The sequence below is a fragment of the Taeniopygia guttata genome, chromosome Z, assembly GCF_048771995.1.
Source record: "Taeniopygia guttata chromosome Z, bTaeGut7.mat, whole genome shotgun sequence".
NCBI lineage: Eukaryota > Metazoa > Chordata > Aves > Passeriformes > Estrildidae > Taeniopygia > Taeniopygia guttata.
Window position 1 is genome coordinate 20,872,725 of NC_133063.1, and position 15,385 is coordinate 20,888,109.

Consider the following 15,385-nt stretch of genomic DNA (forward strand, 5'->3'; position numbering starts at 1 on the left):
TTGCATCATATTTTTAATGCTATTAGGATTATTTCCCTATATTTCTAATCATGTAGTACTACACATAACTGAGGGTGCAAGGATTTCTCAATGGAGGCAGGGTGTGGTTTTAATTTAACTTTTTTTATTCAATATATAACAGTAAGAAGCAATATGCCATGCAACAAAGAGAAAAAAAAAATAAAAAAAAGAATGACATTCTGCTTAGTTTTTAGGAGCAGTACTTGTCATGTATCTGGACAAATTATGATTTTCTTGAGCTGCTTTCTATTACAAGTCTCTAAAAGTCGCCACTGTAAAAAAGTAGCACCCTGTTATACCACATCTTTATGTATATGATTACAAGCAAACCTTGTGATCCATCACTTGTAACCTTTAACAACTACTTTAACCTTGTAAACCATCACTTCTTTGACTACTCCAACAGGATGCTTCTACCGATTTCAGATTAAAAGTAATTTTTAGACTTGTTCGCCCCTTTTGCTTTACGGTTTTCCAGATGTGATCAGAAAGAGGAAAGAGGAAGTTATTCCACTAATGGATCAGAAAATTGCTCTATGAATTAAATGCTGTTTTAAAAATACAGCTTCCATGTTAGATAGATATAAATTCAAAATACAATGTGGGTATATCGAAAAGGCCTCTTTAAAATCACACAGAATCTAAAGATGTATAGTTTTGTGAGATTCTGATGATGATAATATGTGAAAGAAAGAATCATCAGCATTCTATTTTCATATGTTGGTCGACATCCTATTCTTGTTTGCAGAATATTTAAATAAATAACCAGTATTATGTCTGTTCACAAAGACCTGTTCACAAATTACCATGATCTAAATCAGATATCTTAATGTAAAATGAAGGCTTTCTACTGAAAAGGTGAACATACGGCACATTCCGTTTCAAAGTGTGCTCCAAATTTTGAGCAAGTTTCTTGAATGCAATAATTGTCAGCACCAAATGCAACCCATCGGTTTCAATTTCCAAGGAGACTAAGGAAGAGAATCCTTCAATGTGAATTCCAAAATCTAAAAATATTTGGAGTATTTTAAAAATGCATGTTTATCCTTAATGCACAATTCAGTAATAATCATTTCCCAAGAGATAAATGAACTTTATTTAATGCAACAGATGCACAGTAAAAAAATTACAAGTGAAGGGCAGAAGCTGAAAAACAGTATAAGAAAAGGGACTCAGAACCCCCAAGTGTAAATTTTCAGTGGAACTGCAAACCTTTTTTTTTTTGGTGTAAGTCTATTATGAAATGCCTGAGTGGAATGAAATTATAAACTTTACTGTGACCTTAAATTTGTGTTGGGATGTGCTTAAAAAATTAGAAAGTACTTAGGGCAATATCTAAAAGAGGAATTTAAGTTTTACTTTGCTGCGTCCTGAGGTCTACTGGAATCCCCATCCCAGATTAAATCTATACATTTTTTATGAAAATTGGTTTAATTTTTATGGCAGAAATTCAAGTTGAGAAACTTGATTGGAAAAACTTCCTATTCTTAATATAGAGCAGTTAATGGTAAATTCTGTCTTCCATTGGTTACAGAATATTATGGGAGATAGCTACTCTCAGTTTCCAAATGTGAAGCCATTACATTTTTTTATAAGTAATGGAATAGTTATCAAATTAAAGACTGTAGTTGAGTAATGTTTTGCTGGAATGCCATAGTTCCTTACCTATTGAGTTAGTCGCTTGATCTCTTTTATCTTTCTGACTAAAAAATTCAAGCCTTTCTATGTTTCTAGTCTGTAATATAGCTTTCTGTTTAAACTTATAGCTATTTTAAACAACCAATTCCCATCTTTGCTATTGTATTGTCTGAAAAGTTTTATTTTTCTGTAAAAGAAAACATTTCTCAGATAGAAGATAGATAATAGATGTTACCTTTATAATTGCAAGTCCATTCATCTAAATACATAAAACTAGATAATAAATAACTCTTTGACAGTCTTTCACATTTTTTAGGGACCTCATTCTTTCATTTGAGTTTGCTTTTAACAGACACATACCATACCTAATGAAGCTCTGAAATCTAGGATAGGAGTTAGAAACATGAAGAGATGTTTGCATATGAGGACAGTGAGGATGCTGTTAAGTGATAATGAATTGATTATGGACTATCTGAGAAAGGAATTACAGCTCCATGGTGTGATAAATCTCTCAGTCTACCTAAGAGTGTTTCATAAAACTATAACAGAAAAAGTAGTTCCAAAAAAACCTTTTTTTTTTTCATGTTCTCTCTCATCTTCACACCCAGAGCTTGGGTGGTCTTTTAGGAAAGACCTTGTGGCCTAGCATGCATGACTCTTCAGCCAGTTTCTTATATACTTAATGTGCCTGTTGAATATGTGGGTGTGAGTTGAAAGCTGATTTCGTGACCACATTACTATGCTTGAATTAATGAAGCGGAGCTAACTCCAGTTAAAAAGTTGTGCTGATATTCTGTCTTGACTAGTATTAATCTAAGAGCTTGAGGCTACTCATAAGTTATAAAAACATGCTGCTTTTGCTTTATCTTTTACTATAATTTGGAAGTTCTGATCTCTTCTCATGAAAAGAACTTGCATCAAAATATAATAATGTGTTTATTTAAGAGTATTTAAGATGTAAGTAAATATATGACACTATGTCCTTTGCTCATGTATTCTAGCATAACTTCACTGACTTGATGACCTACTAAATACTGCTTTATATACAGGATTCATGCTGTTAGTTAACATCCACATCTTTTTCTCAGTTCTGCTCTGACTCTTTTTTCCAGACTCATTAGAAACAAAGGTACCATTTGAATAGAGCATTTCAAAGGAAGATCTTATCTTCTCTTCTGGACCACCCTGGGAAGAATGTATAAAGATGTACTACTTCTTTGATCAAGAGCATTATAAGCAGACTTAAGCAGTTTTCTAAGTCCCTCTTGGGTGTACGTGTGTGCTTGCCATTCACACATCCTGAAATGAGATGGAATGTGAAGGTACATTTTATGCTTTTCTAGAGCTGTTTTCAGATTAGGAGAGTATACCTCAGCTTCTGTCTGCTAGATGTTAATTGTATTATGTAATGATCTATATGGGTTTCACAAAGTCCAAATAATTCCATTTTTCTAATGTGATTCTGAAGTACTTTCAGACTACCAGAAAATCACTGTAGATGGAATATATACAGGCTGAGACAACTGGCCTCATGAGAATTCCAGGTGCTCCAGATTATTTAAGATGGTCAGACCATTAGATGATGTATGAATCTTTACTCAGCTGGCAGCCCAATTTTATTCCTGATGTATAAGACAAAAGTATGTAAAACATCACAAAAAAATTCAGAAGAGTTTGTATGTCCTTGTTAGTGGAACATATTTTTTTTCTTAAAAAATGGAAGAAGGAAGGGGAAGGGGAAGGGGAAGGGGAAGGGGAAGGGGAAGGGGAAGGGGAAGGGGAAGGGGAAGGGGAAGGGGAAGGGGAAGGGGAAGGGGAAGGGGAAGGGGAAGGGGAAGGGGAAGGGGAAGGGGAAGGGAAGGGAAGGGAAGGGAAGGGAAGGGAAGGGAAGGGAAGGGAAGGGAAGGGAAGGGGCTTATTTGGTCTGCCTTCAAGTATTTAATTTATCTTCCATTGACTAGAAGGGAAACAATGTAAATTACTTTACAGCTAAAAAAAGTTTTATAGACTAATCAGAATTTCTGAATTCTTTCTTGAGAATAAGCATGCAGTTCTGGTGCTATGATGAGTCAAGAGATGGAGAATGCTTTTTACTGTTACTGAAGATTGGGTTCTCCTTTTATGTGAGAATGCATAGTTAGCACTATTTGTGGTGGCAGGTCTGTACTGACCACTGTAATTCGATTCCTTCTTTTTAGAGTCATCTTGGGTTCTCAACCAATATATTCCATATATTTCATATATTCAAGTGAAACTTGAGAGGATGCCAGCTGCAATAGCAAAGCTGACTCAATCACCATTTGTGCTAATTCAACTTGTGAGATGCCCATGTCTTATAATGCTAGAGTACTGGCAGGTTATTTATTTAATATTGATTTTAGGTGTAATGCTACTTTTGTCTGAGAGCATAGCCAAGCAGAGAAAGGATATTCTAGCGTCTGTGATGGCAGCTTGGATTTGGGCAGTATTGAATCAAGCCTTCCAGAACTCTTTTAGATGGTTGTGAGGATTTCACTGTGCTCATGCATCAATTCCCTGTCTGTACAATGAGATGGTATTTCCCTGACGCAAATTCTGTGTGACCCAGGCATTGTGGTAATAGTGTCCATATGAGTACCGTGGGGAGTAAAAAAGCCAATGTAGACTATAAATATGTAATGGCTTTTAGAGAGTTACAGTCTAAAGCAAAAGAACAGACTCTTAGATAACTTCACTTTTGCTAGAAATCCATTTTAATTAAAGTTTAGAACTTTCTGCTTCTTTCTGTCCATTTTTCTTCTACTTCTTTAGTAGTTGTGCCAAGGTATCCATGTGTGTTTCTTCCACTGTCATCTGGCTCATTCCCAGCAGATGCACACAATCTGTTTTGCTGTCATTGACAGGGCTCAGTTTATGAAAAAAATGTGGCAGAACATGCTGCTGTAGTCACTTATACAGGATTCTCTTTTCTAAGTAACTGAGAAGAAATTAATTCTTTTTGGTTTTTTTACACGTTATTCAGTCTTAGGATTTTATCCAGGCTACTTTGCATTGGGTTAAACAGGGTGTTTGTTTAACATTTTAGCTTTATTTCTTAATTCCTACTTTGTAAAGTTAAAATTTGCCAATTATATTTATACAGAAATCACCACAGAATGTTGACAGACATCAGTTTCAAGTGGCAGCAGTAATTCTGGCCATTCAGGAATAAATGTAGTATTCAACTATTTTAGATAATATTATAGTGTTTCTTTTAAATTTAATAATAGAAATAATAATTTTCCAATTAATAAATAATCTTGATCATCCAAAGACGTGCACTCTTAAGTATCCTGAATATATATGAATTATACAAAAGGATTTTGTACATGGAGAGAACATGTTCCTTCTCATGCAAAGTTATAGTCAGTAAGAGGCTGAGTAGAAACAAATCAAAAATTGAAATTTTTTACTTTATTGCCTGCAGAATAAAAGCTCTAAGCCCTAATGTTATCACTCATTGTGGTATTGTGGTAACAGGTCCTAACATAGATTAGGGTCTGTGTATGATGCTGTGCAAACATGCATTAATGAACGGCTCCACCTTTAGCCTTAACAGCATAAAAAAACAGGATAATAAAAAAGAAGGTAGATGGGAAGAAATCAAGATTAAGAATGTCTTGCCTTTCTTCCCAGTGCTCAAGAGGAAGACTTGGATGGGTAGATGGCTCTGGCTTCTTTTATTTTTTTTTTTATTCTACAGCTAAAAGAAAAAATCTTCAACAGCTAGAATCTCTGTTAATTCCCCAAGTTGAAAACTAATTTACTGAGCCTAGTGTCTTGGGTGGCTTTGAAATACCTGCATATATACATTAATATAAATTAAGTATATTTAAATAAATTTAATCTATATTTTTAGGATTTATTTTTAAACAATATTTCATTTTGGGAAATGCCTTTATAGACTTACAACTCTGAATTCACATTGTTATCCCTTACCTAATTGCAGATTTTGTATCATTGATAGATTATTATGTTTAAAAACATATCTATCTGTAAATATGCAACAGTGGTAGACTGACATTAACTAGGCTTGTGGTTTTTATGTAAAATTGTTTCTTACGATCATAAACATATATTTATACCTATGTTCATGTATATATATATATGTATATATATATACATATGTGTGTATGTATGTATATACGTATATATGTATATCTATATATATACACATATATATGTATATATATGTATATATATATATCTATATATATATACACATACACATATATATGCATGTGTTTGTGTGTGTGTTTTTTATACAAATATGTACAGTTTTCAAACTATTATTGCATGCTTCTGGGTATGCCCTAAATTGTCAATAAAACTGTCAAAATGTCTCTTCAATTAGACCTCATAAAAATAATCAATCCATAAACATGTGGTGCTCTCTGTCTATATATATATATATTTACTATATAAAATGAAAATGTTTCATTGATCTAGACTTAAAATCCTCTGTATTATGGTTTAAAAATATAGTATTTTTTAGTGGGATCTTTATATGTGCTTTTATATATGTTGGCATATTTTTGTATCAAAAAAAAATTAAGAATACTAAACATAATTTCTCTTGATTTTATAGACAGGTTGAATTAAAAGATGACTGTAACCCCTCTTTTACATTATAATGTTTTTAATTTGTTTGTATGTTCTTTGAGGAGAGTATTCTTGTATTTTGGAGAGGTCTGTTGCAAGCTAGACCTTCAAGGTTTCTGGAAATAATTTCAACTGTTTAATTAATCCTAAAATTATTTTAGGATGGGATTTTTTAATGTGGGCATTTCTAGGAGGCAAATAGCATCAGTGTTTCAGTTATCACATATAATGTAAAAAGCAGAGAGAGAAAATAGGATCTTCAGATTATTTCTTTTACTACCTCTATGTCTTGATTTCTAGGCTCAGTTTAACTCAGGAAATATTGTTACAACTGCGCTATTACCCCTTCAAGACTAAGAATGCAACACACGTATTAGATGTTTGGGCAGTGAGAAGTGAAAGGGATAATTTAATACATTTCTAAAAAAGTAAAATTTATATCCTGATATTGAGAGTTGATACTTCTCCAAAATGTCAGGAAAGATGGTAAAGACCAAAGAAAGACTTTAGAGTGTAACATTTTCTCATTATGTCACCCGTCAGCCTTTATTTTTTAAAATTTAAGTGTATTGATTATGGTTCCTTTATGAAAAACAAAAACAAACATATAAACCTCCCCTACTAAAAAAATTATAATTTAAAAAACTATAAAATTAATTGCAGCTTAGTACAACAATACATTGCTTTTAGATCTAAATGATAAATACCAGAATCTCAACACCGTTTGCGTGGTATTTTATGATCCTACATGGAATCTGATATGGTAAAACAGATTAAATTTATACACATCCAAACTGGACAAATTAGATGATAAATTCAAAAGCTGAAGAATTCCTATATAGAACTTTATTCTGAATGTTAAGCAGTTTCAGATTCTGTTTCAAACATCAGTGCAGATCTTAGCTGTATATACCTATCAAGTAAGAAGGTATGAAATAAAGAAGGTGTTTCAGGGTTTGTTTTTTTTTTTTTCATTTTACATAGCTGATAACTTTCCATGAAAAAACAAACAAAGAAACAAACAAAATCATAAGAGAACTGTTCAAATGATTAGCAGAAAAGCAATAGGCTGAAAGCTGCTTTTTCACAGGGTCTTTTAATTTACATGAAGTTTGTATTTCATTTATTTTCATCAATAGGGACTAGTATTTTCAGTCTCCCAATGATGTTTCAGGAATAAACATTGATACTTAAGTAAGAGTATACAGATATCTGTTTATCTTCAGACAAGTTAATATATAGAACAGGTCATTAAATCCTGTATATATTTCCATCTTACACTTCAACAATAACATAAATAATTTGAAGATATCATTAAAGGTATCAGTTGTCTGTAGGATTATACTGGGGAAAATTAAGATAAAATTAATATTATAAGACTACATTTTCTTGCTGTTAAGAAAGTAGAACAGCTGGAGCTTTTTCCCATGAAAATACTTTCCAGTGCCTTGACAGTAGCATGTTTCCAATGGTAGAATCACCTTCTCTAGCTGGCTGAAGCAGATTTTTTCCCTGTGTAAGGCTAGATGTGGACTTTTCATGAAACAACCTATTTTTGTGATGTGAGCTGGCCTCAAAAATGTATTATTCATACAGGATGGCTCTTCACCAGTAGTGATAGCTTGAGCTAGTACTGCCCCTGGTGAAAGCACTGTTTGTATAGGGAATTTTTTTCTTTATAAAAATACACATATCCTTTTTTTAATCTGTTTGCCCGTGGATGCAGGACAAACACATTACCAAAGAAAATATTATACTTATATACAGTTTAAGAGAGAAGAGCACTGTCTGGATGGAGACAGACCTGACCACTGACTCTTATAAAGTGCACAGAATTGCTGTGGTGTACAGTCATGCTACACCTGCCTAAATCTCAGAAGTTGTGTGCATCTGTGCATTGCAAGAGATACCTTACAAATGATTAATTTTGAATCCCATAACAATATTCAACACACAAAAAAAAAATGTATGTACAAAAATCAATTATTTGGACAATTATATTATGGCCTCTGTTTCTCTAACAATTTGTCATTGGCAAAAATACAGACAATGCTGTAATGATAAATTTATTATTTTGAAGAAAAATACTGTAATTTTGAGTGTCCTTTTCTGCATTATTCAGAAAATTTAAGCATGTTAAGCAGTGTTAATACTACTGACAACAAAGCAGCTCTTTTATGGTAACACTTCTAAATGATCTTATATTGAGCTTAATTGACAAAGATATTAATACCATTTTAATTTTTTTTTAATTGGCAGTGTCATTAAGCTTAAAAATACACTGTCTCCATAACTGTTCCAGTTTTTTATTTCTGTTATCTAAAAAATGTAAAAATAAGAATGGACAGATAGCTTTGTTGTTTTGAACGTCTTATAATTCCACTTTAGTTTGTTTGAAAACTTAAGTGTGAAAATATCAAACATAAGTAGATGAAAACATAACATATATCATCCTGATTGTGTAGATTCTATTGTGTAAAAAATACACATCTGATGTTATAGAATGAAACCTCTTTCTTCAGTATGTTAGAAAATTCCAGGCAAGAAAACTCTTATTCAAACACTCAGTGTGCATCCCAGTGAAAGTCAGGTCCATATCAGACCCACTGGGCAATTCAAGCAGTGAAAGATCCCGATATTTTGTTGAATGGGAAGAGCCAGGGCATTTCTGGAGCTGACAAAAGAAACTGTTCATTACAAGAAAGTAAAGCAGATGTTTAAGGAACATGTAATCTCTGGTCAACAAGATCACTTTCAAATCTTCAATACTTCCGTATTTTTTATCATGGTTATCTATATGCATAGGAGAGTTTTTCTTCTCTTGTGTATAGCACACACTTCCTATAAGCAGAAGCTGTGTTATGGACAGAAATATTCTATATTTTAAAATAAGAAGAAAAAAAAAAAAAAAAGGCAAAGCAACAAGTTTGTATCATCAAAAATATTTTGTCCACCACAGATTTCAGTCAGAACTTCTGCACACAGTAGCTTCTTGGTAAACCAGGCAACTGTAGCTATTTCAGCATTACATTAAGCTAATATTTTCCTTCCCTAAATACCCACTGTTACATAATAACACTGAAAAATAGTCAACTTGTTTATACAAACTTTTCTGAGAGATCTCTTCCTTTAAGCAACAAGGCCTGGTGACTGTGAAAGGTCTTTTTCTAAATGAGTAAAATTTGTCTGGTTTTGTTTTCATTGACAAGTATATAAGCAGATTTCTATTCTGAATTGAAGTGTGAGAAGATATCCTGTGAAAGCCATTTCTCTTCCTAAAACTGGACTAGTGGTGCAGGCTTCATTGCACAAGTAAACTTGCATGATGATCTCCTTAAGCTTCTTCCATTTACTGAAGTTTTGCTTGCACAAGAGCAACTCTTTTCCATATCAGAATATTCACCAATCATGTTCTATTTTGTGACATCTTTAAGTGTGAAGTTTTCACACAGCACATTACAGAAAACTTTAGATTCTAAAACCCCAGACCAGAAAGTTTCTTCCTGTCTGAATGAAGCCATAGGTGTAATGAAAGTGTAATTTCGTAGCACATGCAGAAAGCTGATCTAAATGAGGTTTCAGGGACACGGTAATATGAATATATTGTTTGGCTGTGTTAAGATAAAGGACCAAACTTTTAGTAGAAGACCTGAATTCTTTTCCCATCTGTTTTTGTAGACCTGCTGCATAACTCCAAAAATTCCATTTGAAAATTTCTACTTTTGCTGTAAAACGTCCCCAGTGTCTATAGGTCATAAGAGAAAAGGAGAGAAAGAAAATTTTATTATATACATTATTTTATAATCCGTGTATTCTTTTTAGAAGCTTCAAAAAAATAACACTTGTCATTTGAGAGCTGCAGCTGTTAGTCTGTTGAGACATAAGAGGGGATGGGGCAGATATTGAATTATTCATGAAGGCTATTGCTATAGTTGACAGAAGTTCATCAGCTAATTCCCCCACTCCATTATGAACTTTCTTTCAAATTTAGTCAGGCTACAGGAGTACAAGCTGTTAGTTTTAATAATCATGCTACCAGAAGTTTCATAAACTATATCACACAAGCTTTCTCTTTTAAGAAAGTTACTTCCTGTTCATTGGGGGCTGCTAGGTACTTAATTTTTAATACTTTTAATACTAATAATTCATGGATAATGTGAGCAATCCGATATTCTTACAAAATGTAACTTTTACAAAAAATGTTTTAAAAATGCATATAATAATTTTTTAACGTTAATTCAGTTTGATGAACCAAACTCCCTGACATTTCAATTTGTATGCATATTTAAGTTTTTTGTTATTTATGAACACAAAGAAGTTTTGTGTGCAGTAACTTAAAACATATTTTTCAGTTTATAGGCCAATTCAACATGTGTAAATCCAAGAAAATCTTAGTTGGCCCATGCATGAGGAAATCAAATGCTAATTCTGCTTGCATGAGGGAGTTGAAGTACGTGATCTCCAGAGGCCCTTTCCAATCTTAAGTATTCTGGGATTCTGGAAGAAGCCAACAATTTTGTGGTGCAGTCTGTAAGAGTAATGAAAAAATGCTGATATTCAAGGTTAGTTTGGCAGACACCAAAATCATGTCATAAAGTGAGTGCCCATGGATATTGCAGGAATTTAAATATCAAAGGTTTTGTCCCAGTTTGAGTGATAAGGAGCTGGGTGATTCTCGCACAAAGGATTCCACAAATGTAGCTCTTCTTTTCACATAGGCCAGGAGAAAGGGGGCATGTTGTCAGCTATCTCTGCTTTGGCCACAGCAAAAGCACAAATCTTACCAGCATGTATTTGTTTTCTTTAGGACATTTCTCTCTCTTTTTACACATCACTACAGTGTGATTTGGGGATTTGAGAGCAGTAAGAAACTGTAGTAAAAATTTCTTACACAGTTAATCGCCCCTTCCTTTGTGGAGATTTCTGCAGTGAGTGGGATTGAAAAATGTCTGTTTAGTGGTGTGCTTGATGCAGACAGTGCCCTTATTTATCCTGTGATGACCTAATAGCAGCAGCAGCACATGCCCTTTTGATGGAGAGGATTATTGTAATTCCCTCCTAGAAAGGCTTCCATCAGCTCAGCTCTGTCACTTGCAGCCAGTTTAGAATGCAGTGACACACTCCCATCCTGTCTTGAGCAAGTACAATCCTCTGCCTTGTAACTTCAGTCATTTACTTTATCTGCTGTAAAGTAGCTGTTTGATTTTAAAGTTTGCTGCCTTAGTTTTGAAATCCTTAATGGTTCAGATCATGGCTATTTTCAAAAAGTGCTCCACAAATATCATATTGATAGATATAACCACTTCTACAGCACAGGAATCTCAGCATCACATCTTGGGTTGGCTAATTATGTTTGCCAAGATAGGCCTTCAGGTAAGGAACTTCCCCAGGAAATCTGTCTTGAACCATATGTATTTATCAGAACACATTAAAATTAAATATACATTCTTGGCTACTTTAAAAAATCTCTTTCTTATTGTTCAGTGTAATTTCTATTAGGACTGTATTTATTCCAATTCCTCTCAGTAGTACTCAGAGTTGTTCTGTCAAATTTTATTTTTCCCTAAGCATACTGCTAATGTAGTTATGGATAGTGACTTCTTAAGGGCGTTTCATGTTTCATGTCAAGAGCATGGACTTTTTTGTGTTAACATAAATAGCATGTCAACATGATTGCTTACTAAATAATACACGGGCTGTTTTTACACTTAATGTAATTCTAGAACTTTTATTTGTATCTTTATTCCTCTTCTTTACAAGGAATTACCCCTTTTGTCTTCCTGTTATGCACTGTAAGTCACTAGGCTTCAGCTGTACAATACTGTAGATGGAAAGGAATCCTCTTGTCTGCTTGTCTTGCTGTGCATTTTGTTATTTCCTTTATTGTTCTTGTAATTATGGTGAGATGTTAACAGCTAAGTTAGTATGGTGCTTAATTTTCCTCATTGATGATAAAGTAATAAGACTATGTTTGGAGAAGCTTAGACTAGACGCCAAATGTTAATGGCTTCAGAGAGGTCAAATGGATTCTGAACTTGTGGGCATCATGAAGTACTTTGTACAAGACATAATCTATTTTCTTCTGGTCCATGTCTGAAATTTCAGTCTAATAATTTATAACCTCAATTGAGTTATGGAAGATGTTGGGACACTTTTTATCAAGTTGCTCTAAATACTGTTCCATGCACTGATAATACTCCCTTTCACCTAAATATAGAACTGTATTTAAATGCACAAAACATGAATCCATGTTAACTGCATGAAGGATTTGTTTTTTCACTCTCACATACTCATTGATTTCAGATTCTTATTGGCTTGCTTGACTTATTGGGGTACAGTAACAACATCTGTGATTTGATTAATATTAATCATTACATATATAATTAATATTGGGTACAAGAAGAGTTCTGCAGCCCTCAGCAAACTATTCAATTGCTTCAAATTAGGCATATACATTCATGCTTGTAGGTTTGGGGCTACAAGTCATAGTACTACAAAGACTTAAGCATTTTTTCAAGTTTACTATTTTTGGATGTTGTACCAAGGTCACAATTAATTTCATCAAGTAAAATGCTGCCCCATTAGGACTTTGCTTAATGGTTTGGTGTGATGGTGTCTTCTTAAATGATTTTAAATCCTTTGAATTTTGCACTATCTCCTGGGTGCAAGTTACTTAAATAATCTGATTTAAATGAACACAATTCAGAATATTTTCTAGACTGTTTTATTACAAAATGAAAGCTAGTCTGAAGTGGAAAAAAAACAGTTGTTAGTGGATGGTTTCTTCTTTTTACATAAAATTTTACAAATTAGTTAATTTCAGAAAAAAAAAACCCTGAAGTGGAGGAAGTTGACATGCATAGCTGAAGTTAGCTTCATTATTTTTAGATCTTCCTAAATTTTACTTCTGTGCAAGCTCCCTACTCTGTAAGATTAGCAAATTGATGACTTTTTCATCTGGTTGTTTTTTTGGTTTTTTTTTTTTTTTTTGTCTTGTTATTTTTTATATATATAGTCTTCCAATGGATTACAGTCAATGTCAATGCCAAGGAACATTTTAGCCCAAATAATTCTTGAATTAATCTAAAAGTATTACATATTATTAAGATGGGAATTTACAAATTGTCATTACTGGATAGTCTTCAGGGTAATTTACTCTTAATCATTAAGCCTTGAACAACAATCTCAGCAGAATGTGGTGTTTTTAATAGCACTGGTTCCTATGAGCAAATTGTATTGTGTCATCATGGAATACTATTCATTCTTTTCTTTACTGTTTGTTCTCCCTAGATACAAAATGGTAAAAGAGGTGTGTTAATGTATTTTTATTCAAAGTACTCTTAGTACTTAGTATTTAGCTCTGTTACAGTTCAGGGATTGAATAACCAGTATTAACATACTATTTGTTCTTGGTCATGCTATACCTGATGCTCCCAGTGAGAATATTGATCAGTTACTGGGAAAGATATACAGCACATTTTACAGATCATTGCTAAATATTACATTCCTCTGTTTCAGTGTTCTCCAAAACACTGCTGAAAATCAGAAGTGTAAAACTACTAGTTTTGATAATAGATAATGTGTTTCAATGATGGTTGCAACTTTGTTCTAGAAGAAGACTCACACTGAGGTCACTACATAGTATCCTTAAAGGATGACAATATTTTATACTATTTTCCCCTCTTGTTTGGATACTTAGGTAACTTTTCTGGGATTTATGCCCTACATTTGTATGAATTTATAAAACTAAGAAAGAAGTGTGTCAGAATGCAAAATTTATCGCAGACTTGAGGGAAACTTGCTTGATTACCTGTTTTTCAGCATGCAGTTAGAAACTGGCCATTAGGCAGTACAGAAAGCAGAAAAGGACAGCTTATCTTGCTTGTCTGGTACTTACCAGTCTGTGGCTGATAACCCAGGCTGATCCTTACCTTGGCAGCATTGCACAAATAATCTTTATGAGAGGACGAATTTTAAGAATTTCTCTAATGTATTAGACACAAAAAAGCCATTCCATTAACAAGCAAATACATACTTTCTTTTTTCTTCATATTTTGAACAAATATATTTGGATTAGCATCTGCCCAGGACTTTAAATTCTAACGAGTTTCTCGTTAGAGCTCCATCCTCATTTTAATACACTTGGATTTGATGAAATGCGTAAGTGAAGGTTACTTCTGAAGTCTTTTTCTGTCATTAATTTTGACATGTTCAGATTGTGTTACTTAGTGATCTAAAGATGGAATATTGCATTAGAATTAACAACATGGCATCAAGGACATTTTTTTATCTATTTAAGATGAACTAAAATCATGAACTGTTTCCCTTTATCAAAGGAAATGCACTATTACCACCAGAAAAGATAGGATAAAAGAAGGAGTGCCATGAGCATTGACATGATTTCAGATACTAAGATGTACTCAGATACACCAGAAAAGTCAGATGACTGAATAGATTAGAGCTGTTTGATTTCTTAAAGTTCTATGGTTTTTATTCTAATGGAAGCTTCATCTCTTTAGGAAATCTCTTCAACATGTAATGTTCATTTAAACTCCAGTTTTACTTAAAATATATGCAAAATTGGAACATTATTACTCATTTTCGAAGTGTTTTCCCTTTCATTTTATGTAGCTAATGTATTTATCTTTTAAGGACCTCAAAAGGGAAATAAGTTACATATGTATGGAAGAAAAAGTCAGAACAGAGCCTTCAAGCTGTAGTATGATCAAGGTATCAACCTGTTTCATAATCTCAGATTAAATCACTGATAAGCAGCAAAAGATTAAAAATTAACTTCAGTATTTTCTGAAGGGCTGTGCTAAACTTTAAAAATCTTAGACTTACTGAAGACAGCAAGAGCAAAATGTTATACTACAGTATTATCAGATTTTCAGTTAGGGAGACTACACATGCCCTCCTAAAATGCGAATTAAGAATTTTTTCATTTTTTCCTAGCTGTCAGAAGAGAAAAAGGATGTAGAACTAAATCATTTATTACCAATCATTATTCTATGAACAGGGAAGAATAAAAAGTCACTGCACACTTCAACAGGTGCACAGCACTGTTGAGATGAGCTATTATTTCTATGCAATTGACATATTTACG

At 33.2% G+C, this 15,385-nt stretch overlaps 1 protein-coding gene across 15 annotated transcripts in view; it reads left to right on the top strand.

The window, feature by feature from the left end:
* The window catches only part of MEF2C (myocyte enhancer factor 2C), a 118,291-nt gene that overhangs the window by 9,210 nt on the left and 93,696 nt on the right, over positions 1-15,385 (top strand). For 10 of the 15 annotated variants that reach the window (XM_032744469.3, XM_012577424.5, XM_072922945.1 and 7 more), the window contains exon 2: positions 2,772-2,981. The exons of the other annotated variants lie outside the window; for them this stretch is intronic. The gene's annotated coding sequence lies outside the window, so the exon portion shown is untranslated. The remainder of the gene's footprint in view (positions 1-2,771; positions 2,982-15,385) is intronic. 15 annotated transcript variants of the gene reach the window in all.